Here is a 27,403-nt window from a genome sequence, read left to right on the forward strand (position 1 = left end):
AGGTCCCTTGACACCTTTTTGATGCTTCATTTTCACCCAAGTCTGTGCATTTCTATTTCCACTTGCAATGATATTTTCAGATATTTCTCAAAGTTCAAGTTTAGTAATCTTGGACTTGGAGTATTCGACTCTAGTCCGTATTTTCCGCACTATAAGGCGCACCTAAAAACCTCCAATTTTCTCAAAAGCCAACAATGCGCCTTATAATCCGGTGCGCCTTATATATGGACCAATATCGAGTCATTACAGTAGGTGTGTCCAAATATATGGACTTATATATGGACAAAGTTTTTAAAATGGGCCATTCATTGAAGGTTCACCTTATAAACGGGTGCGCCTAATATATGGACTAAGTTTTAAAATGGGCCATTCATTGAAGGTGCGCCTTATAATCCGGTGCGCCTTATAGTGTGGAAAATACGGTACATTAAGAGTTAGGGTCAATCATCTGGTCCTTCAGTCAAAACACTTGGTCATCAGCTTTAGCTATTTTGTGTATATATATATATATAAGATTACAAATCATGATAAACTTATCCGTGAATTGAAACAGAAAACAAGTTTGATTCATTTTTCTTTGATTTTTAATGGCGCATAAAACACTCATCTGAACCAGTTGTACACTTTTGTGAGGACCAACCACCACGTGAGGATGAGTTGTCACTAGAGCCTAACCTGGTGGAATACACCCTGGATTGGTCTTCATTTAATCGCAGGACACAAACAGACAGAGAATGATTGACACCTGTTTGTACTGAGTGGGAATCAATTCCATGCTAGGTGCACTAAAACGTCGGCACCGGCGAGCAGCCAACTAGTTTTCCTTACTGCTCAAATCAGTGCTTCTGGTCACCATCATCTATGATACTTTTGTATTTTTTGTTTTTTTACATCTATCTGCACATACAACATTATCTTCCTTCTAATTCAACAGTTTTAACTTTCAGCTGAGGCATTTGCAGAATCTGAATTGATTTCTTGTCTCGCTGTCAAAAGCGAGACCTCTTCATTTTTTTTTTTTTTTTTTTTTTTTTTTTTTTACAGAGCCTTGCCTTAGTTCTGTAAAATACCCGTGAATCCCCTCTCGAGCTTCTCAGGGAGTGAAGATGGATAATACCATGAAAAGAGCGAACGGTGCAGTGGATGGGGATTTGGGAATACCGAGCTCAAGCATCATTCATGTGCCTGCACTGCATTATAATTCCACTGAAGCTCCATCTTTACCCACTTAGGTTCTACAGTATGTTATCAGCACAATAGACACCAAGGTTAGTATTTTTTCTTTGTTCATAGTCTTATTGGTTTGTGATCACAAGAGAATAAAGGGCACAAAAATACATGCACAACATCCACTTGATTTATTCTCCTTGGCCACAAGTTAAGGTTGATTCACTGCAATTCTTTTGAAGGATATTTGAAAAAAATAATTAAACCTTTTTTATGGGGGGGAGGGTAAAATGGCACCACACAGTTCTCAGTATTCACTCACCTGCTGGGTGTACCTTGGTATCCTTTGTTTCGAATATTACATACATTTTGATTCTTATTCTGATATGATACTAAACAGTAGTGATGAGCACCTCTGTGTTTTCCTGTTGTCAGATTCAACAGACACTACGTATGTGGGGCACTATCCTCCATATCGTGAGTCGGCACAGGAGTCGCCAACTGTTGACTGCGCAAACACTCGTTGTCTACATCCACTCGTATTCCTCAGTGCACACATTCAGAGCAAAGTAGCAGCTTGTCGCTGTGATCCTGGCATATTGGTCTTTGGCACAGAAAGCACAAGCTGCTGAGTTTTCTCAGTCCACCACAGATGGGCAGATCTGACACCTCTTTATTTTGAACCTGCCCCCTTGACACTGGAATTGGAGTCAGGACATGACCATGCATGCAATTTCAACCAACACCTTCATGAGCCTAATCGTTGATGAGCTAAACATTGGCAATGTACAATGTGCAAGAGAGTCTTTAGCAGTAAATAATGTGGCACAGAGTGTAACGGAGGCTAACTCTGTCATTCATGCTCTATCAGGAAACCAGACGGCTCGTTTCTTTTTGAATCAGTGTGGAAAATCAGGCCGATGGCACCACTTTGGAGACAATTTTATTTTCCGTACATATTCCACATTCTGTGTTGATATTGTAATGCCGAAAGTGAGTTTAAGCAATGTTCTCCAGAATCGTTCGAACGGTCATTTATTACTTGGCGAGACACAGGGAAAAAAAAGCTTTGCCTGAGTGGGCAGACAGAGATAAGACTTTTCATTGCCATGGTAATAACACTTGGGTCCTGGAGTTCATTTCATGTAGATTATACGGGTTTATGTGGTTTCAACCTGTGCGGAGTTTTTCATGGTAAATTTAGGGAGCATACTCAAAGTAATGGAGAGTATGAAAAAAGGATGAAGAAGGAAGCATAAGCATGATGGGGCAAAGAGGTAGAGCAAAGTATGACAGAAGCACTAGCTAAATATATTATAAGTTAAAGGCTTTTAGAAAAGTAATGAGAGCAGCCATCTTTTATGATTTGGATATCGTAGAAATGACAAGATTGCAGGAGACAGAATTGGTATTGATGGAGTTTATGGTACAGAGATTGTTTGCGAGAGGTACGAGAATGGACGTGAAGAAGAATTAGCTCATCAGAGGGACAGCACAGACTGGAGCAAATGTAGTGGAAGACAAAACAGGGAGAGAAAAAAAAAGCTAATAGAAGACATTGGTACAAAGCTAGTACATGACAAGACTTTTAGAGGACAAATGTAGTGGAATGACAAAGCTCGTGGAGCCCAAGACTATTAGAGTATAAAGCTGGTAGAAGAAAAAAATGGTAGAGGACCAAGTTAGTTGGGGACAAAACTTATAAAGGACAAAGCGAGTGGAGGATAAAATTAGTCAAGCAGCTGCAAGAGAAGAATATTCACAAATTTTCATCGAATAAGTGCAGGAACAGAAACAGAACAGAAAATTAGTGGAGGACAAGGCAAGTAAAAGACACAGGTAGGGTAAAGAAAACCAAAGAGGATATTTGTGGATGGGGTGAGGGAGACCGTAGCTATTCGTAGATCAGAAGATTCAAAAGACAGGAAGAGGCGAACAACGACGAATCTTTGAATACGGTAAAGATCAGACATTCCTGCCATACAAATAGCAATATTGGCAGCACACACATACCAAACACACGTGACACCAGCTTGTTTGGATGTGCAGTAATGGCCCCCTGCCTCGCCAACATACTCTTGCTCTCTGTGTGTGCTCCCCTTTCATCAGATCGTGGGTAAATTATTCTTCCACAACGTCGAGAAAAGCTTGTTTGGTGTGCAAGAACATACATGGAAGGCTTTAGATATCGGATCTCGAGATGGTGGATTAAATGTGCTTTGGGTTGGCTTGGTCCTTCGAAGCAAGTATTAAAAATTCCATGTGTGCTCTCTAAGTACTTTTGAAGCTACCAAGAGAATCTCAAGCGCCCTTTTGCCTTGTTTGCCGGTTTATTTTACTGTCTCTTCTTCGCCCTCGGCTTTATAGGAGGCATGTTGAGTTATTGCTGATGAAAACCTCCCAAACTCCCTCTTTTTGTCCCCCTCGACACAAAATCACTCACGGGAGAAGATGCGGGGAAGAGTTTATTGTAAATTAAGGGTTTTATGCGGCAGAACCAAAACAAATTAGATGAGGCCCTGCTCATTCGTCGTGGAAGGATATCAGCGTCATCTCAGGTTGGCACCCTCCGCCGCCCCTGCTGTCAAATATTGCTCATTTGGATAAAGGAATAGGAAATTTCCACTGGCATAAAATCAACAGTGAACTAGAGGGTGGTTATTGAACCAGGCACGAGCCCGAACCGCCCCTGATAACTTTCATTATTTCAACTGACAACATTGTGGATTCGTTCGGAATTGCATGCCGGCTCGATAAGAAAAAAACAAACGGAGGGCGGTATTAATCATAAAGTAACGGATTCTTTTGTTGTGTAGGTCTGCCAAGGAATTATTTCTTTATGCATCTATGCTGTACGCTCTGCTCTGTCTGCATTTTAAACCCAATGGCGATTTCTGGCATGAGCGCCGCGTGCAGCCGCGCAATGAAGCAACCGGTTTAAACAAGTGGAAAACCGATGAGGTGCTATACAGTGATGTTCAATTTTCTAGCTCTAAAACATTTTTTAAGAAGTCACTTTTGTGTGACCCAAGGCGCTGATTACAAAAAACAAGATCATGAGCTCCACAAGATGGACAGACAGAGAGAAGGCAACAATTTGATACCAGAATGGTGGTGAAATGTTACGCAATGCAGTTAACAAATGTGAATTCTCATAAAGGTAGCAGAAAATATATATAAATGTATAGAGAATTTAAATAAAAAAAAATAATAAAATAAAATAATGTCCTGTATATAAATAATTAACATGAGGATATTCTTAGCTATCACATGAGGAAATGACACGGAAAATAAAAAGCATGTAAGAGTAAGAAGGTTAAGAGTATTTCTTTGAGTGTACATGGCCTTATCATATTTCTAAGGTCCCCCCCCCCCCCCCTCCCTATTTTGTCAGCCATCTCAGGGGGCTTTGGATCGCTTACTTGTAAGCGTGTTAGCACTCCCGCTGGTATCAATCCTGCTACAAAGCAAATGGATCTTTTTGTCGCCTCAATCCAATTTAGAAGCCTGATACCACTCAGTTCCTTTCAAACGTGTGTGTATGTGTGCAATAACTGAACACTGGTGTGTTGCCATTAAGCTCCAGCTTGGCAGTGCCTTCAGGCTAGAGCTGAATAGCTCAATGTATACAACACACAAATGCACGTTTACTTCTACACTTATCGAACAAACAAACGCGTAGATAAATATTTTAGTGTCGTTCTCAAAGAAGCACCGGAGGTTACTGCTGGATGCTCATTTTTCCTGACTTCATGGATGAACTTAAAGACTTCCAGTACATTTGGGCAAAGTATGGCCGGCAGGCCTCATCCAGCCCGTCCATATAGTCTCTGCAAGCATTATGAAGTCAAAATAAAATTTGATATTTTCCACTGTCTCCGCTACGAGGAATAAAATGCTACTGAGATTCTGAATAATTGCTGCCAGATTGTGCAAATGTGCTGACATGTTAGTTAGTCCGTGTAGTCCGTCCAGGGGATGAACTGCAGATCGTACGCTGCGGGAACAATGCCGAGCTCATCAGCTTGAATAGATGAGTCTGCCCCTGAAGGCAACGTTGTTCACTTAGGACTCCAACAGAGTGAACACCACCGATTAGCAGGAGGACACACACGCACACACTGAGGCTTACCAATTCCCTTCCCTTGTACTCAGTTCCACACATACACACACACACACACACACATCTCAATTTCCCCCCAAACTACCTTGTTCCCCCTCATTAATGGAGGGAGGAGCAGATGTTAATAGGCAGGAAAAGGTCAAGGTCGGCTCCTCGCCTTTGGCAGAGAAACTGCAGCTGCTAAAAGTTGTTCACACTAGTCAAACAGACGGCTTGGTGGCGTGTGGTCGGGACACTGCAGTATTATTGTACTCCACAGTCTCCTCTATAATAAACCATAAATTGATCTCATTACAAGAAATGCTTGTTGACATTGTTCTCCTCTACTCGTTGGTGTTTTATTGCTGTCCTCAGTCTCCAGAAAGCGTATATAGGAGACTCTCATGTTTATTGTGAAATTTAAGATAGAAAACTAGATGATGCAGTATAACAAGCGTTGCTAATGTTAGCTTTCCCTGAAGCTCTGGGTACTTCAGTTTTATACTCCACACTTTTCACTTTGCTGTAATGGACTGTTCTTACAGCAAGAATAAAATCTAACATTAGGACACAAATATAAGTGACCCTCATTCTGAAGCATTTTGCTCCATAGTCTCCACTTTGCCGCAGCAGTCCGTTTTCTTGCTGTACTCAGTCTCCTCTTGGATAACGCTGTCTTCATATGATAAGTCAATAAAGGAGCCCGTCATTGTAACATTAGCAGATGCAAATATCCCACATTTTGAGTTTTGTTTTTGTTCGTGTTGGTGCAGTGGCCAGTAATGTGCAGAGGAGACGTTCAAAGAACTTTTTTTACATTTGTAGAACTGCACTGAACACTGAGCTCAACCACCCTTAAACACCACTTTTGGGATGAACCAGCACAGAGAGCCAGGCTCTACTGTATTATCCATCAAGAGTTATTCTGAATTGTATTGCTTGTGTAAGAACAAATTCATGAAGAAACCTTCCCAAAAAAAGTGTATTAAATACTCTTCCTCTCGTAATGGCGACCTTTTCTTCTTGCCTTATATCCAGACACACACAAAGCCTATGCGGACTTTATTAAGCTCTGATGCCTCAGAAGAAGTTCTAATACATGTCTTACAGGTGTGATCAGAGCACCCATCATCTTAACGCCAGCTTATCTTGCAAGAACTGGCTTTGCAGTTTCATCTTCTAAATTTGTGTTCCTCCTCATCCTCCCTTCTGTGTAACATTCTTACAATGTTTTGGATTGGACCGTGTTAAAATAAATATTTTTAGCAGATGATTACATAACATAGCAGAAACAACACTTCTGAGAATGTGGGTTCAAGTTTGCGTATTCTCCCAGCGCTTGCGTGTGTTTTCTAGTGTATGAAATGTTTCACAACCATGTGTGTTAGGTTAACTGAAGGAAAGACAAAAAAAAAAAAAACTGGGAGGCACATGTCAGACGCTCGCCTAACAGAGTATCAATCTTTTGGCTAAAATATTCAAGACGGAGCTCGTGTCAGTGACACAAGGTCCACAAGGCGCTAAATAGTTGTTGCTGACAGAGACCCTCTGAATTTACACATAAGTTGGTATTATCAAATCTCCCCTTACCTCTATGTCACGCTTCCCCCGCCACACATCTCTTTTTTTGTCTCACTGTAAATGATGATGGGTCTTTGCTTGTGATTGGCAGGCAAGCCAGCCTTCCCTCCTTCCCTTCAGTCTCCCTCCCTCCTCTCATTTTCCAAGCTTCCTTCTGCTCTCATTCTGCCTGTCAGCATTATACAGCCTCATGAGGAGAGAGGGAGAAGATGAGGAGTTGATGAGGAGAGGAGTCTAAAACCGCTCTATAGCCGCTCTAACTTATGCATTTCTTCTCCCCCCACTGCTTTGTAATAGGCTCTTGTGCACCGACTGCTGTGGAGACACTGCTGACACCAGGAATGATGACTCCTCCGTTTATGACTATTTTTCCTTCTCCTTTTACCCGTAGGGCTTACAGTAACTCCCAAATGTTTCTTCCCATATGAAACCATTGCTGACATTAGTTATTGCAAAAAGCAGGGCAAGGATGTGAATAGTAACAGCTCTGATTCATTTCGGAGCAGCACGGTAGAATCGTGGTTAGCATGAGATTCGATCTAGTTCTGGTTTTCTGAGTGGAATTCACAACTACTCTCTGATCTCATGTTGTCTGTCACATTCCAAAAACATGAAATGTTAGGTTCATTGAAGACTCAAAATTTTCCATAGATACAAATCTGAATGCGTCCTTGTCTGTATATGCAATGCAATTGGCTGGTGACCTTGCGACCAATCTGTTTAGGGTCTCCGTCAGGAGGGGGTCCACCTCCCTGAGACTATGATTTATTAAATGGTATACAAAATGGATAAGATGAATATGCCTTGGATTATCTTTACATGCCACAAGTAGCCTAACCTTGACATGCCATAGATAGCTCACAACTAAATTGTTACTTTAACCTCCAAAATATGTAACTGTTTCAAATTCAATGTAACAGAAACACAATGTGCAATCAATTGACTGTGTAGTAATACTGTGTCAATATAGTATATATTTCAACATTATAGAAATTCTCTAAAATGAGCCAGTTTCTCTCAATGGATTGTGTTTGGCATTTTTCTTTCAAACTGGGAGAGAGTAAGAGGAACATTCAAACCCGAGGAATTGCTAAGTAGGACATTTAGATTCTTCATGGTTACAAAGGACTGTAACACTCTGATGGCTTTCACTTCAGCAGAAGCACACTCTGTACGCACACGCACGCGCGCGCGCGCACGCACACACACACAAGCACACGTGTGGCTGCTGTACACGACCAATCAAATAGGATTCTATGACGAGATACTGCTGTCAAATTGAGAAACAGTGACGCTTTTTATAGAGCCCGTTAAAGCAAGACAAGCAAGATTTGTGTGTTGGCAATTTGCAAGTCTCGTAGCGATAAATTCATCAAAGCCTGCAATGCCTGACAACGAGAATTGCGCGGCAGCACAATAACGCTAATAATAAGTGGCAATCTGGCAGACTCTTTTAGTTGCTCATTCATTTATTCAGCACAACGCTGCCCAGGTTGGTGTGTGCTGAGTTCACCTCAAGATTTGATTAAATCTCATCTACGACCCAAAATCCACCTGTCGAAATGCAAGTGCCAATTAGTTGATATTACAAGTACTTTGTGTGATATTTCTTTCAGTGTAACATATAGTAAATATAGGGTCATATTTCCACCTCTCATTTGTTTTTATATGATTGCCCATGTAGAGCAGTAATTCACAACCACCGTGATGCAGCACATTACTACGACTTGCTTGTTTAGAAACATATGAAAGTTGTGTTTCAGCAAAATTGAAGGACCGACCGACCAAATTTGTTGACAATTAAGCATCGTGTCTCTTTGCTTTGTTTACAGCACTTGCAACACTGAGCATCTGACACTTCCTGGAACGTGGTCATATTGTGGGAACCTTCCTATAATATAAAAATGATAAGGTGTGTTAGACTGCATATTATTGTTTGTGACTAGCCCTTACTCGGGACAGTGGGCCCATGTGTGTTGATGATTTTTTATAAATGCTTTTTACAAGTCCAACTGCTTGGATCTGGAATTATTACAAATGTATCATTGATGAATATTTAACCTTTCCAAGAGTACCAGGGGATATAGCAGACACATTGTTTTGTTCTCTGAGGGGGGATTCTTTTTTCAAATTTTTCTTTTGTGACGCCAGACGTCATTCACAGCTGGCTGTGTTTGAAGCAAAATTATCCCTATTACCAGCCATTTTTTGGAGCATTTTGGTCAACTTTTCAAGACCCACAGAATACTCTGTTCTAAGTACCATATCTACCATAGTAGTCGAAGCTCTTCTTTCACCAGAAAATAATTTTAGCCTTTTCTCTTCGTCAGTAATCAGGTGTAAAACAGGGATTGGGTTCACCCAAAATACTGGTTTCTGACCTAAAAGCAGATGAAACAAACTCCTGTCAAGCAGGGAAGTTACTTTGCTCGTTTTCTTTTTGTTGTTTTTTTTTTGCCTTTGCCAAACCTCATACTATCAATCCATCTTCTCAACACCGCTCATCCTGTTCAGGGTCACGGGAAGTGCTGAAGCCTATCCCAACTCACAATGGGCAAAAGGTGGACGTCACCCTAACTCATATCTCATATCAATGGGTGAGATACTGCCCAGCATTTACAAACTTGTCTGACTTTTCTCTCCCATATAATCAATATGACAAGTCGAGAGTCACTCCCTTCCTCATCTTTATCTTCTACTTAAACGCTGAAATCCAACATATTGCGGTGCCGCGATCTCCAGCTGGGTCCATTTGTAATTACAGTGGTTTTGCGGTCCTGAATTTCACAATCAAGCTGGCCAAGACTCACTTCCGCAGCTACTCGTTGAAAAGCAACAGCTCATTTGAATGGGGATAAAGCATTTACTATACACTACGTCTAAACTTAAGTTTCAAACTTGGTCAAGGAACAAATTAAACCTGGAAGTGAAAGTGTAAAAAAAAAAATTGAGCGGTGGAAGGTTTCTCAGTGTTTTTCTATTCTTCAGGTCTTGGATCCTTCTTTGCACTCTGTTTTGTCACGGGTCTCAAAAATAGGACAATCTCTCCACTCCAGCAACTAGTTGGAGATCAAGCATTTAGCGGAGGAGTTTCTCTCACTCAGACTTGCGAGCAACTTGTTGACGAGGAACAGTAGGCCGCCTCCACACCAAGCACAGTGCGGTGGAGTGCGTGTTTATCTCCTCCAGGTGAGCGAGATCCTCATGTGCATCTTGTCCAGTTCCTCTCTGCATGCCACCGTAACGACGAAGCTCGTGCTGGCATTTCTTTTTTCTTCTGCTGCACTGCAGAGGGCTGCGCCGCCGCTACCTCTTGCTCGCAACTTTAAACCGGTTTCCCCGGCAACTGGGGTGTCTGCACATGGAGAGCGAGCTACTTCCTCAGATGAGCGCTTTTGTCAGTGCAGTCACGATCACAAGGAAGGAGAGAGAGTGTGTGTTTGAGAGAGAGATGGTTGAGCACAAAGTAATTCTAACCCATTTATCACTTATATATCTTGGGGAGCCGTAAATTGCTTCTGTTCAAACAAGTGGCCGAGGATTCAAGAGTCACATCGGCGATGCATAGTTTTCTCTCTAACATGGGCCACGTGTCACCTTTTTATACATGACAAGTATTTTGAAAAGTGTACAACTTTGTGGAAAGCTCAGTAATATCCAGCCCTTCCGTTCTTTACTGTGCTTCCAGCAGAGAATAAAAATGGGGGCATTAAAGAAGCAAAGTCATCCCAACAGGTAGTGAGTGCAGTGTTTGGTGCAAGACCTTCTCTAACTGCAGCCTGTTTGTCGTTACATAAATGTAAAACACAAAAGTTCTTATCCATTACTAGGATAAGCTGCATTATCCAAGCTACAAGCGATAAATTCACCTCATGGATGAATGGACTTGCATTTAAAACTAGGGATGCAGCAAAAATACAAATATGAGCTTTGCTGATTTACTTTGTATACACAGCAAACAAACACGGACTGACTATCTCAATTTGTTGTAAATAGCTTGCTTGTTAGACAATAATAAATAATTCTGCTTTTCTAAAACAACAAACACTCAGTACACTTAAAGAGTGCCGATAGCGGGTTATCTAATGCCATTACAAAGTATTTCCATGGTCACTTTGGTCCGATGTCACCTTGAACGTAAATCAGGAAATAGTGTTTAATACTAGGAACAATACCAGATAAACAAAAACAACAAAATTCTACTTTCATTATTAAGTACATAAAATGGCATATACAGTGCAGCATATTGTTAGTAATTATTTTATTACTCCAAACTTGTTGATAGCAGTGAGTCACATTAGATAACGACTAAAACCAAAATTGTATTCATAGCAAAGCTTTTGGATGTTGTAACAAATCCATACATGTCAACTGACCAATGAAGACAGGCGAAAGGGCTTAATTAAATGAAGACTGTAACCTTCTTCTCTGCTAATTGTCAGTCAAAAATAGGATTTTAAATATGTCAAGTATATTGACTCAAAGAGACAGCTGTAGTTTACATTTCAACAGGTAAGTGGATTAAAAAATGGACAAGGTGGACATTCAGACGTGAAAGTCTGAAAGAGTTTTGTGGATTGTGGGAGAAGTCTGTCCTACGGGGTAACACATTTTCTGAAGAACACATCAGTTGGAGCTATTTTTTGCTAATTTATTTATGTCTCCTCCACATTTTTATGATGTGTATATCTAAAAAAAAAAAAAAAGGCAGACCCACGCAGCCCGAGGCAGCACGGATGTACCTGTACCTCTGAAAATTCCTGCTCCACTTTCCACCCCCAACAACCCTCCTGCTCAATGCTCTATTTGTCTCCACGTGTGACTCACCAGACTCGGAGGCTTTTTCATTCACAACATTTTACCTCTCTTCCCCTCCACCCACTCCCCACCATCGCAATTCAATAACGCAGCTGGTCCTCTTTTTTCCCGCCATACAATAGTGAGTGTTCCCCCCCTCACGCTTCGGACATTGTGATCGCATCTACTCGATGCAGACTCCGCTGTCTTTTGTCACAAACTGGTAACATGATTACGATCACTACCGCGGGGGTGGCGGCTGGCGACGAGCATTTGTATTCATATTAAATTGAATCATTTACTGCTCTAATAGCGTGTCCATGTTTGTAGGCTCATCATTATTGCCCCTCATAACTCTTCATTACAGCTAACAAACCGATAAGAAATGGTGTCGTGCGGACACTTGGGCCTGGCGATCTCGCTGTTGCTTTCCTGCATTGAGAAAATGCTGGCAATGGTCTCGCCAACGAGTTTCACCAAGCCCGCGGCTTCGTTTTTGTCATTCAAGATAACGTGGTTTCAAACTGATTGGTATGAATATGGATCTGGTCTATAAATGACACAGCATCAAAGAAGGGGGAGCGACGCAGACTAGAAATAACCTCAAAGCTTCTCGTTTGGTAGACGTTCATGACAGAGGACATCCTTTGGGCTGTCTCATAAAACAAAAGTAAGGCTTTTGTCATTCTTCATAATTCACTCCATCAAGGTTGAACGGCAAACAAAAGCATTTATTTGTTTGCTTGCAAGCTACGCCCTAATAAGATGACAAGATCTGACAACTTTGTTTTGAGTCAAGGGCAGGGTAACTCAAGTGGCTTATTTTAATAATTACAGTAGCATGTTACTCTCTGCAATACAGACACTGATGTGGGCTGTAACATTTTTTCTTCTAGCTCACTCGTGACTTCTGAAGAGAATAAGCACTACGAAAAATGAATGGATGGCAATTCCAAAGCAAACCCAGAGACCACTGTTCACCCAGTCCACTGCCAGACGTTCCTCCACAGTGTTAGCAATTTTAAATAATTTTGAGTGATATTAAATAATTTTGCAATCAAAAGCCATTTATTAATTTTGTATGTTGATGTTGTATAATTTATGGTGTCAGAAAAGCAAAAATATATTTGTGTCAATGTTTCGCTGACACGTTTAGCTTCACAAAAAGCTCATTTTTGCTGCTTTTTTTGTCAGAAACTGGTGTTTTTAGTAAAACAGCCATGTTCTACTGTTGATTACTAAAGGATGGGAAATGCTATGAATTGAAACTCTACTCTTTTGGGAGGTTTGTCGCATGTTGTTGCAAAACCACAATACTCTGTTGGTCTTGAAAGATTGGTCAAAATGCTAAAAAAAAGGGCAATATTTCTAACAGTGATTGTATTAATTCACAACAGAGTGGGGAAATACCTCTAGGTGTGATGCAGCACACTTGTTCAACCTTGAAAGACTCAGCCATTAATGTAATAGTCCCTTAAAACTCAGCATTATTTGCCTTTATAAATGAAAAAAAAAATGCTCCTAGAGCTTAATAGTTGCCTATGTGTTGTGGAACATTCCAAATATGTCCACGTAAATGAGGTTGTGCACAGCCTCCTCTCTGTAAAATTCATCACCCCTGGTGTTATGGATTTAACATATCCAAATACAGGCGGCTCCGCTTCCCTTGCCTCTTCAGTCATGCCTTCTGATTTGATTATATTAGTGTCCAGGGAGGGTGGTGGAGGCCCTGAGCTATTGTGCACGGGGAGAGGGAAGGGGGGGAGCAGAGGATATGATGCCAAAGCCGCGCTGGTTCGCAACACTCCAGCCTCTGGCAGTGGTAAAGCGAGATAAATGCAGCAAAAAATTCACAGGAGACTTTGTGTTTAGCGGCGCGTGGAAGCGACTTCTCTTCTTATCTCCTTCACAGTCGCAGTCCGACTTGGAGCATATGACGGTGCCTCTGCGTGTCACAGTCAAGTGTGGATTTACTGCATAGCACAGGTAACATTTGATATGGACAAAAAGCCAGGACACTTTGCACTGCATTCATAGGCTTATTTTTGCCATCCCCCTACCAAGAACGTCAAATGCCTGCCTACCCTGCCTCACAAGATCGGGTGTTCAGAGTTGATATTTTCAATCAAACATCTGTGTGAGGACAATTGACACTTCCAGGAGTCACTGATTCTGCGGACATGACTGGAATCGAGCCATTCAAAGAAGTGGCCAAACTGACTTTTGTAAGCGGCGGTAAATAAAACAAAGTATGTCGTTGTCTCCAAGGGCAAAACACTTCACGCCGGGTGCGAATGTTTGGTGGTGGTCGGATGGATGATGGGGGCGCATTGGCAGCCTCACCTCCGTCAGCCTGCCCCAGGGCAGCTGTGGCGACTTTCATAGTTTACCACCACCAGGGTGTGAATGTGTAAGCACATGAATAATGTATCCACTATAAAATGTCTTTGAGTTTCCAGAAAAGAGCTCTATAAATATGATGCATTATTATCATTATTATTAAAAATGTAGTCCAAGCTTTTGTGTATGTGTGGCATTTTGGGTAAACTAAACACACAGAAAATATTTTTCCCAATACAGATTGAGATCTACCGTCATCTCCTGAATGTTTTCATGCTTTTTAAACTATTGATTAATTGACTTTCTCTTTGTCTTTTTTCACGGCTGATTCATTGGTGGCGCTCGACGAGTAGCCGTTGTGAGTTGTTGGAGAGCCGCCAGAGTGATGTATTGACTTGGGTTGCAGCTGATGGAAAATGAAGTGCATCAATACGGACGGCTGACATTCTCGCATTCTAACAATTCAATTCTATGAAGCTCAATAACGCTTATACACTGATAATGGAGAGATTATTGTGGATCAAGTCCAACTCAATTAAGACATTTAGAAATGATACGTTTATAGTGAAGACAATTGTACTGTACGTATTGTAACATTTAAAAGATTATTGGATCTGACGTTATGATATGATGTACTCATAATATATGTTCTCTTGTTCAAATTACACATGATATTCTTGTGCTTTATTTAATAATAAAGTCATAAGATCCCCTCCGTCTATCTGTAAAACTTGTCAGAGAACACATTTTTATTATTTGGCTTTCAACTCAGCAGCGTTTGAATGTTTTACTGTGATTACTGTTTTATGTTATTAATTTATTGTTTTAATTATTTTTACAAATCTGAGTTTTACTCACACTTTGTAACATATATATTTCTTAAAGTGCTCTGAATAAAGTTGAGCTGAGTTGAGTGATGGCATATATCATGTTATCAGGTATTGGATAGATAAATACTTTATTAAGGGAAACGCTGTTCCATTTGTCTTGTCCTGTCCTGGCTTAATTGTGTTCTAATGGCATCCATGGAGTATAACCTCATGGTCTGGTACAATGCCGATGTATTGTAATGACATGATGTTGTCATGGTCTTGAGAATGTTTGATTGACATACTTGCCCCGAATGCCGAACGGCCACACAGCCATCGCCAATTCCATTCCACCCAATTAACCGTTGCACTCGTGTGCTCTTCTACAATTCTGCCTGCAGGCGTGCGCTTTAATCTGGTGCAGTTTTCCACACCGTGTGCACTGCAGACTAAAGTGTTTAAGATTTGTGCAAGTGGCAGCCAATTCTTTGAGCACCTCTTGTGTGCACTGGGGCTGGCCGGAAGGAAATGCTTTGAGGTGGGTCATGGGGGCGACATCAAGAGACTGCACAGTGCCAGAAGGATGAAGAGGGCAGACTTACGCTGGAACGTAGCTGCAGTCTCGAGTCTTCACCGCAGCAATCATATAAATTATGTATATCTTGCATAAGAATCTGTTGTTTGGATTGCATTTTCATCAGGGTTGATCTCATGTTCTCATATCATGCTGTGCTTGTGGTGGTGTGTACATGTCTTTTTATGACAATGTTCATCAGATGGTCTCGTGACATGCTATTTTGATTATGTTCTGATGACATTTTCCCATACCCAATCACACGCAATGATAACTTGAGGAGGCTCTTATGCTGTCATGACATGATGTCTTCTCATATGAAACTGCCATGATGTTCTGACTTGATGACAAGTCATCCTCAACTTCTGTTCTAATGTCATAAAGTTCCAGTGTTCTAAAGACTTGAAGTTCTCATGGCAAGTTTCATCTACTTATGATCCAAAGTCATCTGGGATAGGATCCAGCTTCCGACGAACATGAACAGGCTAAATGGTATAGAAAATTGATGGCTTTAAGATTTCAATTTTCTGTTTTCACTGAGCAAAAATAAAGAAAAACCTATTTCAGGAAAATTCCAATGACATATCTTTGAGTCAATATTTCCATCCCAGCATGCTGAGGCCCAGATAAGAGTCCATTGACACAAATTGACTGATACACTAAAGACTATTGAGCACACTCATTATCTCAACGACCTGACTCTCAGTTTGGCCCGACCACATGGACGCATCCCATCAGTATTGCGCACGCAAACACACACGCACGCACGCACGCACACACACACACACGCGCACGCACGCACACACGCACACACGCACACGAAATGATCAAATTTGCCGTTACCAGGCAACCACTACAGCCAAACCCTGCATCCATCCTAGTCACATGGCCCCAAGGCTGATACGGATGACAGTAAAATATATGCGCTTCTGGGCTGACACAGATGACAGTAAAATGTGTGTGCTTAAGTGTTCTCGTATCTTAATAAATGAATGAGGTTAACTTGAGGCATTCCGCTTTCCTTCACACCAGCCTTGTTTCTAAGCAAAATAAACAGGAGTACTTCCAGGTTGGCAGGTTCATTAAAAAATGACCAAACTCTTGGTTTCATGAACGATGCACATATGTCCTGAAAGGTTTGGGATTTTTTTGCAAATTCATTTCAATTAACTTCTTTGCGACTGAAACTTTTGAACTACAACATAGAGAATATAGCTAAAATTATCATTGAAATCATTTTCCCTGTTTGGGGCTGCGTTTCATAAAATGACATTAAGTGCTTTGTTTACTTACTGTGATTTCCCCCCAGAAATACGTGTCAGGTAACGGTAGAAATGTTAATTGTAAAAAACTAATCACATATGCACTTAAACAGTTAAAAATCACACAATGAGCTCTCTGGTATGTCACATCTTGACAATGCCTGGCGCCACCACTCCAGCAAGACCATCTCCTTGATTATGTTCAAGGTCATGCATATTAATTATTTCTGCAGGTGTTGGGTAATTTACAATGCAAACTTTATTTTGTGTGTGTATGCGTGCGTGCGTGCGTGCATTCGTGCGTGCGTGCGTGCGTGAGTTTGTTTTGCGGAGGGTTGGATAAACGAGGAACTATAATTTCTTGAAGCAATTCTTCAGTAAACATCTTAAAGAAGTGCAATAAATAGACCACAATTGTCTGAACAAATCCAAATGATAACGTTCACTGTGGGTGCTAAACTGAAAATAATTGCTGAATTAGGAAATAATATTTGCTAAAATTAACATAATTCCAAAACATAAAAATCATATTAACAGGTCAGGTGACATATGAACATAGACCCATTTTTTGGCTTTGGGTAACATTAAAAGAATAACAAATTTTCTGTCAAAATTATTTTTCATACACATTTTTACTAATACAATATATTTTTTAAATAATATTTTTAAACAATGAAAGCATGAAATGCTAAGCGATTAAAAGCCAGAGAGGCGAAGCAGCCACTTGACAGACGGGGAAACAAATCTCCATCATCGAGTGTGTGGAAAAGGTCTACACAGTTGACATATTTCCCACCTGGTTTGCCTCAACATTCAATTCCTGCCTCATGTGCATCAAATGATAAAATCCAAACAGTTTTGCTTCACTCTCCTTCCTCAAATGAAGTAATAACTTCATATCTCGCCAATTCATCAGTGCAACAAGCTAAAATGACAGTCCCGTGGGTGCACCGAGACCCTCTTGCAAGGGAAACATTCCGCAACAATTTACAGATGGAAAATAAATTTGGGATTGGGTAAACACGATCGTGGCAGAGGCTAATTAGGGATGCAGTCAATCTCTTAAGGCCCTGCGCGTCTGCAGCCTGGCAGGCAAAACGTAACCTGAGCACCAGACAGACAAGACTTCACAGTGTGCATGTACTGAACTCGCGTTGAACTCGACAGGGCAGAAGAAGGAAACAACAACACAAATTATCAAGCTACCGCCAGCTTGCTCGATTTGTCTCAAGCCATGGTGGAGCATTCCAGAAAAAAACAATCCAATCAAGCCACCCTGTTGTTGCATGAGACACGTATCACCGTTTGATGGAGATGCTGCTCCACTAAATAATATAAAGTACTCTCTTGTTGAGAAACAATGACTAAATAGTGGCACCTGGATTTACACCCAATGTGGGTTTTTGTTTTATTTTTGCAGTGTGTTGCTAGGCGAAACTTGAGCAAGCTTCAGATTCTCCACCGCTCGAGTCAAGTGCAAAAAAATTCAAGTAGCCTTTTGTCCAATTGTCCCCCAATGCGCTGTCAGACGTTTTTTGAACGGGACAGTCAATCACACTGATATAAAATGAGAACACTTCTGATTTGTTTGATTCCCTACTAAACTCTCGGCCAATATGAGTTGCTCCAGAAAAAAACAACATTTTTGACAGCATTAGGAGCTTGTTAGGATTCAGGAAAGGGAGATAAGGCTGAGGTGGAACATGGGTCAAACCACAAACCCGCCGATTGCTAGATCATATTCCCTCAGCCATCTAAGCGTTTCTATACACTGGTCAAATATTCTGGGTAGTCTTTCCGTAGCTGATGTCTTGGATGGCAAACATGCTTCTGACCTGACAAAAGGCAGTCTGCAAGGGAAGCAGCGAGTGTTCAGTGATAAGCCGGGAAGCTGGTATGACTTCGTAACCTGCCCTGAGCCCCCCATCAGATGACGAGGGATGATATAAGTGAGCAGCCACAAGAATGGTAAGGCATGTGTGAGACCCTCACGCTTGACGGACAACATGTGCTGATTATGGACCAATGCACACCGACTAGGCTCACATGGTGGAAGAGAAAAGAGAACAAAATATGAGATCTGACCATCGCGCACGGGGGCCGTACTTATGTTTTTGCCACTGGGGGGCATCTGGAACTCTCACTGGAGGTGGCAGTTATCTATAACTTTACAAAACTGTCTCTTTTTTTTAATTTAATTGAACCACTCTTTCCTCGGATAGTTTTGAATCAAATTTAATGCAAAAAGAGCACTCTAAATATTCCCAAATGTTAGTATCCATGTCATAAAATGGGAGACTTATCTCATGAAACAAATCTGGTGGATTAAAACAATTAAAAAGCTCTTGTTTAATTGTCCTCAGGCGAACTTTTCAATGGACATGTCCAATTACTGGTTAAACTGACTTATTGCAGTTGAACAAATGGTGACTATTTGAGTCATACAAGTCACATGCACTGTATGTGGGCTATATGGCCTCATTCCTTTTATGTTCCTCTCAGTCCAAGTGCACATACACAAATATACATTAAAACGTGTATGTGTTCGAAAAGATCTATATGGGCAGTGAAGGATAATAAAAGAGCAAAGTAGTGTACATAGAGAAGAAAAGAAAAAGGTCAATCCTCATGGACAAATGCGTTTGGAGCATATATAAATGTCCATTAACTTACACTAATGTGCTTCTCGGGTCAGCGTCTGCATGTGTGTGAGCAGTCAGCCGTCCTGCCCGTAAAACATAATGCGATTAGCGAAACCGCCGTTAAAAAAGATCTGACAGCGTGTGCCATGACAGACACAAACTCCACACCAAGCAGATTGTGTGCACAACAAACCAAACACTGTTGAGAAATAGTGCACACGTCAAGATTATGCGGTGTTTGCAATCGCTTAGCTGGTGCTTATTTGCACTGCTCCAGCACAAATGCCAAAGTTGTCTTGTGCAGAGCGCTGCACATTTAACAAGCTCTTTCTATATTTTCCTCCTCTACCTTACCTTGAGATGCATATCAAAGCTTCCTTTCTTTCTTTCTTGGTGTTTCGAGACTCCCTGAGGGCCCCTGGGAAAAGGACCGTGGACACCATGACCCCCCCTGCCCCACCCTCACCCCATAAAAAAAAGAAAAAGAACAATGAATATGCAGGTATATTCAATAAAAGACAAATTTACTTTTCTTTACACCTCATTTTATAAACAAACATAATGAATTGCATTTAAATTATTTCTTTTTTAATATATTAAAAAAAAAATAATCTAATTATGTCTTCTGGTAAAAAAAAAAAAAAAGAACCAATCCACAGGGGCAAAAATTAGTTTGATCATTGACTTTGACTCGACTTTCTTCATGTTGCAGTAGAATACAAAAAACATATTTAATTGTTCATCGTCGAGTGTCTACGGGGGTTGGCAGGTGAGTTATGGACCAGCAACCTACTAGCCAGCATCCAGCAACAGCTGGTAAGGGGCCCAATTAGGGGATACCCAATGCATCACAGTATCTAAAACAGTGTAATTGTTTTTGTAATTAATATAGGCCAATGACAAACATTTTTCGAGGTTCCCTACTAGCCGTTGGCAGTTAGTAAGGGGTCCTATATGGGGGGTTTGTAAAATGATTGTCTGTATGCACACATAAGCAAATGGGCATGATCACGGCCTATCGGGAGGACATAGCAGCGGATTCCATGTTGCTATAACCGTATACACTGTTTTTAGCTTTTTAATAACGCAGGAGTAGTTGTTACCTGAGACAACCCCAGGGAGAGGAAAAACAATTCCAGCCTCCCACCAGCCCCGTGGTTTAATCCCATCCAGCATCCTTGGGAAATAATGCCTTGTCTAATAATTCCTTTGGTCTTTCCGCTCAACATTAATGCTTTTTTTTGGTCTTGGCTGGGGCCATTAATTTTGACACGTGTATAATTGATTATCATATTAACGGCAAAAATCATTCAGCTTTTTTTTTTTTTTTTTGCTGAGTTGCGCCACATGGATAATGACTTCCAAGCAGTTGAGATCATACCTCATCTTATTTGCTTTTCGGTGATTGTGCTCTTTGGTGACCACACATTTTTTTTTTTATTATTGAAGAGTCCAACCTCTCAATGTTCAATACGGAAATAAATTAAATGGAAATAATCAGTTCTAATTACCACCCTGAAACTTATTCTGATTGATGTCAATTTATTAACGACCATCTCTCCATCCCACCATCCATCCTTCCATCCCTCCATCCATCCTTCCATCCCTCCATCCCTCCATCCATCCCTCCATCCCTCCATTCTTCCATTCCTCCATCCATCCATCCATCCAGCTGCCAACCCATTCATTGCAGCTGATATGACCAACCCACGACAGACAAAAATCTGTGGAGAAATTATTATTTCTTAATAATTTTACCTCTCCAACATGCTTCAAACATGATTAAACTTTTACAGTAAAAATATATAATATGCATCCACCTAAAGCCTCAGGTGGCTGGACGGACTATATCTCACCAAGTCACTGCATGGTTATTCCACGCCACAACAATAAAGCAGTCCAAAGCAATTGTAGAACATTTCAAATTTACATGCATGCATTATTGGCCAAGAGCTCGAAAGTAGCCCGAGTCCACATCCTGGCTGTCACGTTGGATATATGCCCCAAAATAATATTTTGTTTTCAAAGATTAGCTGTTGTATAGTTGTTGTCACACGCTTATTTTAAAACACTGTGTACAGCTGTTGCTCATACCTTGTTGAAGATGGAGGAAGAATATCCAACATGGAGGCAAGCAGGCTACCTTTTTGAAGATGGAGGAAGAATATCCAACATGGAGGCAAGCAGGCAGAGGTGGTAGGCGATGACAGGCAGGAAAAGGTGGTAGGCAATGACAGGCAGGCAAGGAGAGGGTAGGCAACGGCAGGCAGGCAAGGAGTGGGGGGGTGGCAGGCAGCTAATCCAAATTGTCTGTAATCCAACTAAACCTAAATAATCTGAATACATTGTTGCAGGTTCCAAGAAGTCAACAAAAGTTTGTTTTATATGTTCAAAGTTCCTAAATTCCAAAAGATACAAGCTTAAAACAGTAAAACATATCACTATGATCTTCCTTTGCCTAACTGAGACTGATTGAGGATGACTACCATGCGGGAGCAGCCATCTTCACCTGATCAGGTGACTGACCAGGTGACCAAAGGCTGTGTCAAAATAAAGGTCCATGGCCCAATGCCAGCAAATCTTAATCAAAATTCAAAATAAAAGTTAATGGCCCAAGGTCAGCCAATTTTAATCAAAATTAAAATTCAAGACACTAAATTGGCTCCAACACTAGTAGCGCATATATATTTTTTCAGTGTTCCACCAATGTTGAAACAGTTTCCTGCATTATCACACAATATTCTAAAAGCATCATTCCAATAATCACCATATGCCCAGCACCACCGGGAACCAAGGCCCGGGCGAAAGTAAGGTGACGCACGATACACGCACACGCTGCAGGACACCTGGCGCTTCATGCAAAAGCATGCCGTGCTCATCCTCTGTGCACTGTGCCTGAATATAGCACTGGTTCTGTCATCACCGGACAGGTATTGTTTCCATTTCAACCGTGACTCGGCGGGAACACGGATATCTGCACAATCTCCTGTTGGGAAATGGTTACATGTATTATAACCCTTGGGAGGTCCACCTGACAGAGAAAGATAGATGTTAAAAAAGCCACATGGGGAGGGGAGAGATATAAGCCGGAGACAGACATGAGCGAAAAGGGAGAACGAGAAAGCAGCACATTATTTCAGTGTACGGAGTCCTTGGAGGAACATTGTGTGTGTAGGGCGATACCTATCAGCTCCCTCGCTGTCTCAGGAGGTATTACTGCACAGCGGTGTACTTTACTGCTATAAAACATCCGTGCATCTCTGATAGACAGATTCAGACAGATAGCGGCAAGGTGAAAGGGACACGGACAGGAAGGCAGAGCAAGCAACCGTCGATTTTTCATGTATTACTACTTTACTTGAATAAGTATTTATTCAATGATTCAGTGACAGTGTCAACGTGAATTTCTCTACAGACATTTATCCAAGAGATGCCAAAATGCCTTCAAAATATTCTATTTGATATCATTTATTGGGAGAACATGCAGACTCAACACAGCAAGCCCTGTTTTGATCCCATAACCTCCCTTTTTTAAAATGCTTTTTTGTTGCATAATGCAGAGGCTGGTGCTTTTCACAAACCAATTCCATTGACTTGATATGACATTTTGTCAATGGTATGTGAGCACAAATGTGCACACCGCTCGTCACTTTGACTGATTTCCCAGACGACGCGGCCGAATGGATGATTCACACTGCGGCGTGTCTGCCTGGCTGCCTGCACGCTTTGGTCTGTCTGTCGCGCTACCTCCTGAGGCACTGATCAACTAACTAGAGATTCATATCAAGTGAGTGCCCCCCCACCCATTGTGAATGTGGACCTTGACATATCGTCAAAACACACAACGATTAAACCCCGGCCTATGCAAGGGTCTGGGAAACATTCAGGACTCAATTTATATGCTTTCACTTATCTCGTTGAGTGCCGTGGGGACACTGGAGTCAGGGTGGCTAGCCAGTAGATGACACCAACATTCCACTAAAAACAATTGTAGCAAAGTAACAACATTTCAGAATATATAATGTATATCTACTTTAAAATGAGCAGGATAAATAATCTAGTGAAAATCTTTGCCCATTGACTTTTGTTAAAACGTTGACATGCATAGTAATTCCTCTTAATGTAAATGATAGGACCAAGGTGGGGCATACATTCCAGTGCCCCAAGTGGGCGGAACTCACATCCAATTGTTGCGAGTAGGTCTCTCTAAGCGCACCAAATCTGTGTTCCATGTCGCCATGGGAACTTCGTGTCAAGTAAGACGTGCCACAGTTAACTTGATGTCTGCAGGCGTTATTATTAGTATTTAGTATAGTATTTTTTATATATAGCATTTTCTTTTGCATTTTAAATCTTATTGTAATTTTGGAGGTAGGTTTCTTTGTGCTCATGCCGAAGTTATGTAGTTGTTGTTTAATAAGAGAGGGACATATTTTATTAAATTGTGAAACTTGAATTGTTTGCATTGAAAGATCCTTGAAGATGTGCCAACAATCGTCACTCAAAAGGGTAGAACTGCTTTTCATAATTGGAATGTCATGTACAATTCGATTAAAAATTAATTCGATGATGTTATTTGTCAACGATGTGTTCATGCTTTGATACTTGTTACTGTGAAACCGAAGCCCTTCATGAAAATGAGTTTGAAATCCCTGCTTTATAGAATAAGCTTACTTGAATAAAACATAAATATTTCAAGATTAGAACAGTCGTAGTTAAAAAACATAATCTTGCAACAATAAACCCATAATTAAAAAGAGTGACGATTTTTCAGTTAACGCTGTTCTCTGATTTTGTTGATTTCAAATTGTTGACCCCATTTCCTGTTAATATGTGCACCTCTCCTCATTTCAAATACCCTACTTGCTTCCTTTATGTAACTCTTCACCCTGTTTGATTTATTTAGTCAGCAAGCTCCCCGTTTTCCCGCATTCTTGTTTCCAGGTCAACCCCCCCCCCCCTCCTCCGTATGCATTTTGCTAATGATGAGATGACGCTCCCCCTGATATATTCATGGACACGCATGTTTTTGACACTTCAGAATTTCATTATCCGCCTCTCTTCAAAACCCATTTGTAACGGTTTTAAGCTTGCCAAAGTGACTGCAAGTGTCATGGATTTTGCCTGCCTAATAACAAAGGGGCTCTGTGATTGACTGGCGACCAGTTCGGGGTGCACCCCGCCTCTTGCTCTAAATAAGCTGTGTGGTTTAAAAAAAAAAAAAAATCATAACCAAACACAGCAATATAGAAGAAACCAGAAGACAACCCGCTCTCTGAGAAGCATTTAGTTACTACTTTTAAGTTCAATACATTTATAATAATTAAGAAACATTATTTTAGTTATTTAGGGAAATGTATATATGTTTCTTAGTTTTATTTGGTAAATCTTGTAATATTTACTAGTCACATTGCTTTACTTTTCATGTACAATACAGTCTTTTTAATTTCAAGTAATACAGACTATTTTTTGGAATTTATTAAAGTAGTATTGTGTTGAGTTTGGAAATTCATACTCGATTTTACGAAGACTGGAGCCTGAATCAATATATATATAAATAACTTTAATGAAAAAGTAAACAATCGAAATGTAACAATAACTGTGGCTGTGACTGTGGCTACAAAATCAATCAACCAAAATGATTTCCAGCATGAATACAAAACAAGATTGAGTGTCATTAACAGATTTAGATTGGAAAATAATCCTTTGCCATAGTGAAAATCATGCAGGCTTCCTCGAATGATATGTGGTCTAATTTATGAGTGCACACAGACATGGTAAAAAATATTGAGCACCTTTAATCTTTGCCACTGTAATTGACTTTATCTCACTCTGCCTTTCCAATTTTGCCTGTGCCTCATCTCACCGGAAACAGTTTCTTTTATTATCTTTCTGCTTTCGTCGACTGAAAGGTGATATATCTTCTAAGAAAAAAATACCTTTGGGGGTTATAATAAATGGTGAATTCTTTTGTGTCAATTAACCTTATCTAAATATTGATCACATCACAGTATTAGCATTTTTGGAAGACAATTCAAGGCACTGTTCTTGAAAAACATTTAGGTTGACTTAATTTACTTTATAAGAGATTTGGTCCAATCATGTTACCGATGCAGGCACCTGAAAAACATATTTAAAAAATATTACTAAATAAAAACTTTCCCATGAAATTAGAATGTATTGTCTTTGGATAGTAATTTTGTTTTAGCACGACTCTGCCATAACAGGGTTGTTAATCAATGCTACTCAAGAGTTTATGTTAGCAGTGTTAGCTGCTATTCTACCTGGTCATCCACACACTTAAAGGTAACATGCAATAATCATGTATGATAATATCAGCATCATTTGTGTTGCTTTAAGTGACACGCTCCCTTAAGGCTGAAAATATTGAAAACATAGGAGAGGATATGCCTTACCCATGTCAGCGCAATTAGTTTCATGATTTCTACCGAGCCATGTAGTTCACTTCCTCCCCTTTTCTTCCAGTTGGCTAAGCAGGTTTTTAATAACAGGGTTGTTTGTATAATGACAGACATCTTATTTTTATAAATTTAGCATTTTCACCACATGATACAAACGGATAGGATTAACATTCCTGGAGAAACTGGGGGAGTGCTGATGAGAATAATTTATAGAAATTATTTCATGGACAAACAAAAGAGTTCCTCTCACATTTTTTACTGTTGCAATACTTAAAATGTCATCAACAAAAAATTATTTGGAGGAGACTTTTTATAGAGTGCAGTAAAGGTGTTTGTAAATTCTCCCGGTACTATCTCTGCAATGATCAGACAAGAATCTATGACTTGCCTTTGGAAGAGAAGGATCAATTGATTTTATGCACAGCAGATTCATGAAATGGCTTTATTTACAGCAATTTGTAACATAGTCTCAGATAACATTTAACAATCTTGATGCCTCTGATAGTGGATTGGCACTTATAGAATCGAATAAAAACAAATTAAGAACTAGGAAATCCTTGGAGTTAACCCACATAGGCACGAGGGGAACATGCAAACTCCACACAGGAAGGCCGGAGCCGGAATCGAACGCACAACATCCTCTGCAATGGTACCTTGTTTTCCTGAGTAAAGTACTTTCTTGTACTACATACAGATTGTTGTCCACCGCCATCACCACCACCACCGCCTCCACTCCAGGTCACTTAGTATAGCCTCTTGCAGCAACAGCAAACAACAGAAGGTTGTTTCCCCTTTAAATGCACCAAGAGAAAATATGATAATTTATTTATAAAGTATTTATTTAATCCACCTTCTGTAGAGAATAGTTTATGAGTTTGGGTAGCAGCTTTAGTTATTTATTCATTATCTGGTGAATGGACGATCTTATTGCCCCACCTCTGCATGCCACATGAATGCATTTGTGGCTCCAGTCTGAAATTGAACGTGAATATCTTTTTGTCTTTTTTTTTCCAGCCCACTGATTTTCCTCTTTTGGCTCATGCGTGACGCTAAATACACTTGTGCAATGCAGCCAGCCAGAGACAACCACCTGCAGCTTGACAAACGTCAGCCGGGGAGGGAGAGCTGGAGGCCAACAGAGGGTTAGCCACACCTGGGACCTCTGCCTGGAGCACTCGCCCCAATGACAAAGATAACCTTAGAAGAAGAAAAAAATCCACTTAAATCCATAAATGTGAGAGAATACAATTAGAAAAATATATATATATATATATATACTTGCAATTGGTGGCACGGTGCCCAAAGGTGCAGGGTTCAATTTTGGCTTCGGCCTTCCTGTGTGGAGTTTGCATGTGCTCCCTGTTCCTGCGTCAGTTTCCTCCGGGTACTCCGGTTTCATCCCACATTCCTAAAACATGCTCAGTAGGCCGATCGTTCACTGTTTTTCCTTATTATTGTGAGGCTCAAACCAACCGGAGTTGGTGAGTCATGTCAACATCAATAAAATCATATTTTGTGGCTGGGATTGGAACAGCGGGAGAACAATAGTCAGCAAATACACTTTAAAAGCAGTGAGAAAATGAAGTCAAGTCCCATGAGAAGGATTGCAATGTGATGGAGATGATATTGTTGACAGAGTGCAGCACACTTTTTTTCTTTAAGGTCCACAGGACGGCTGGTGAAGTCAGCAAGACCAACAACAACAAA

The 27,403-nt window shown here is 40.7% G+C and overlaps 1 long non-coding RNA gene across 1 annotated transcript in view; it reads right to left on the reverse strand.

Annotated features, from left to right (window-relative positions):
- Positions 1-21,777, reverse strand: part of LOC148396259 (uncharacterized) — a 49,799-nt gene extending 28,022 nt beyond the window's left edge. Inside the window, exon 1 of the long non-coding RNA XR_015859212.1 lies at positions 21,369-21,777. This is a non-coding gene — a long non-coding RNA (uncharacterized LOC148396259). The remainder of the gene's footprint in view (positions 1-21,368) is intronic.
- Between the last annotated feature and the right edge of the window lie 5,626 nt (positions 21,778-27,403).

Source organism: Syngnathus floridae, chromosome 6 (assembly GCF_059516105.1).
Source record: "Syngnathus floridae isolate MCC-2025c chromosome 6, RoL_Sflo_1.0, whole genome shotgun sequence".
Classification (NCBI taxonomy): Eukaryota; Metazoa; Chordata; class Actinopteri; order Syngnathiformes; family Syngnathidae; genus Syngnathus; species Syngnathus floridae.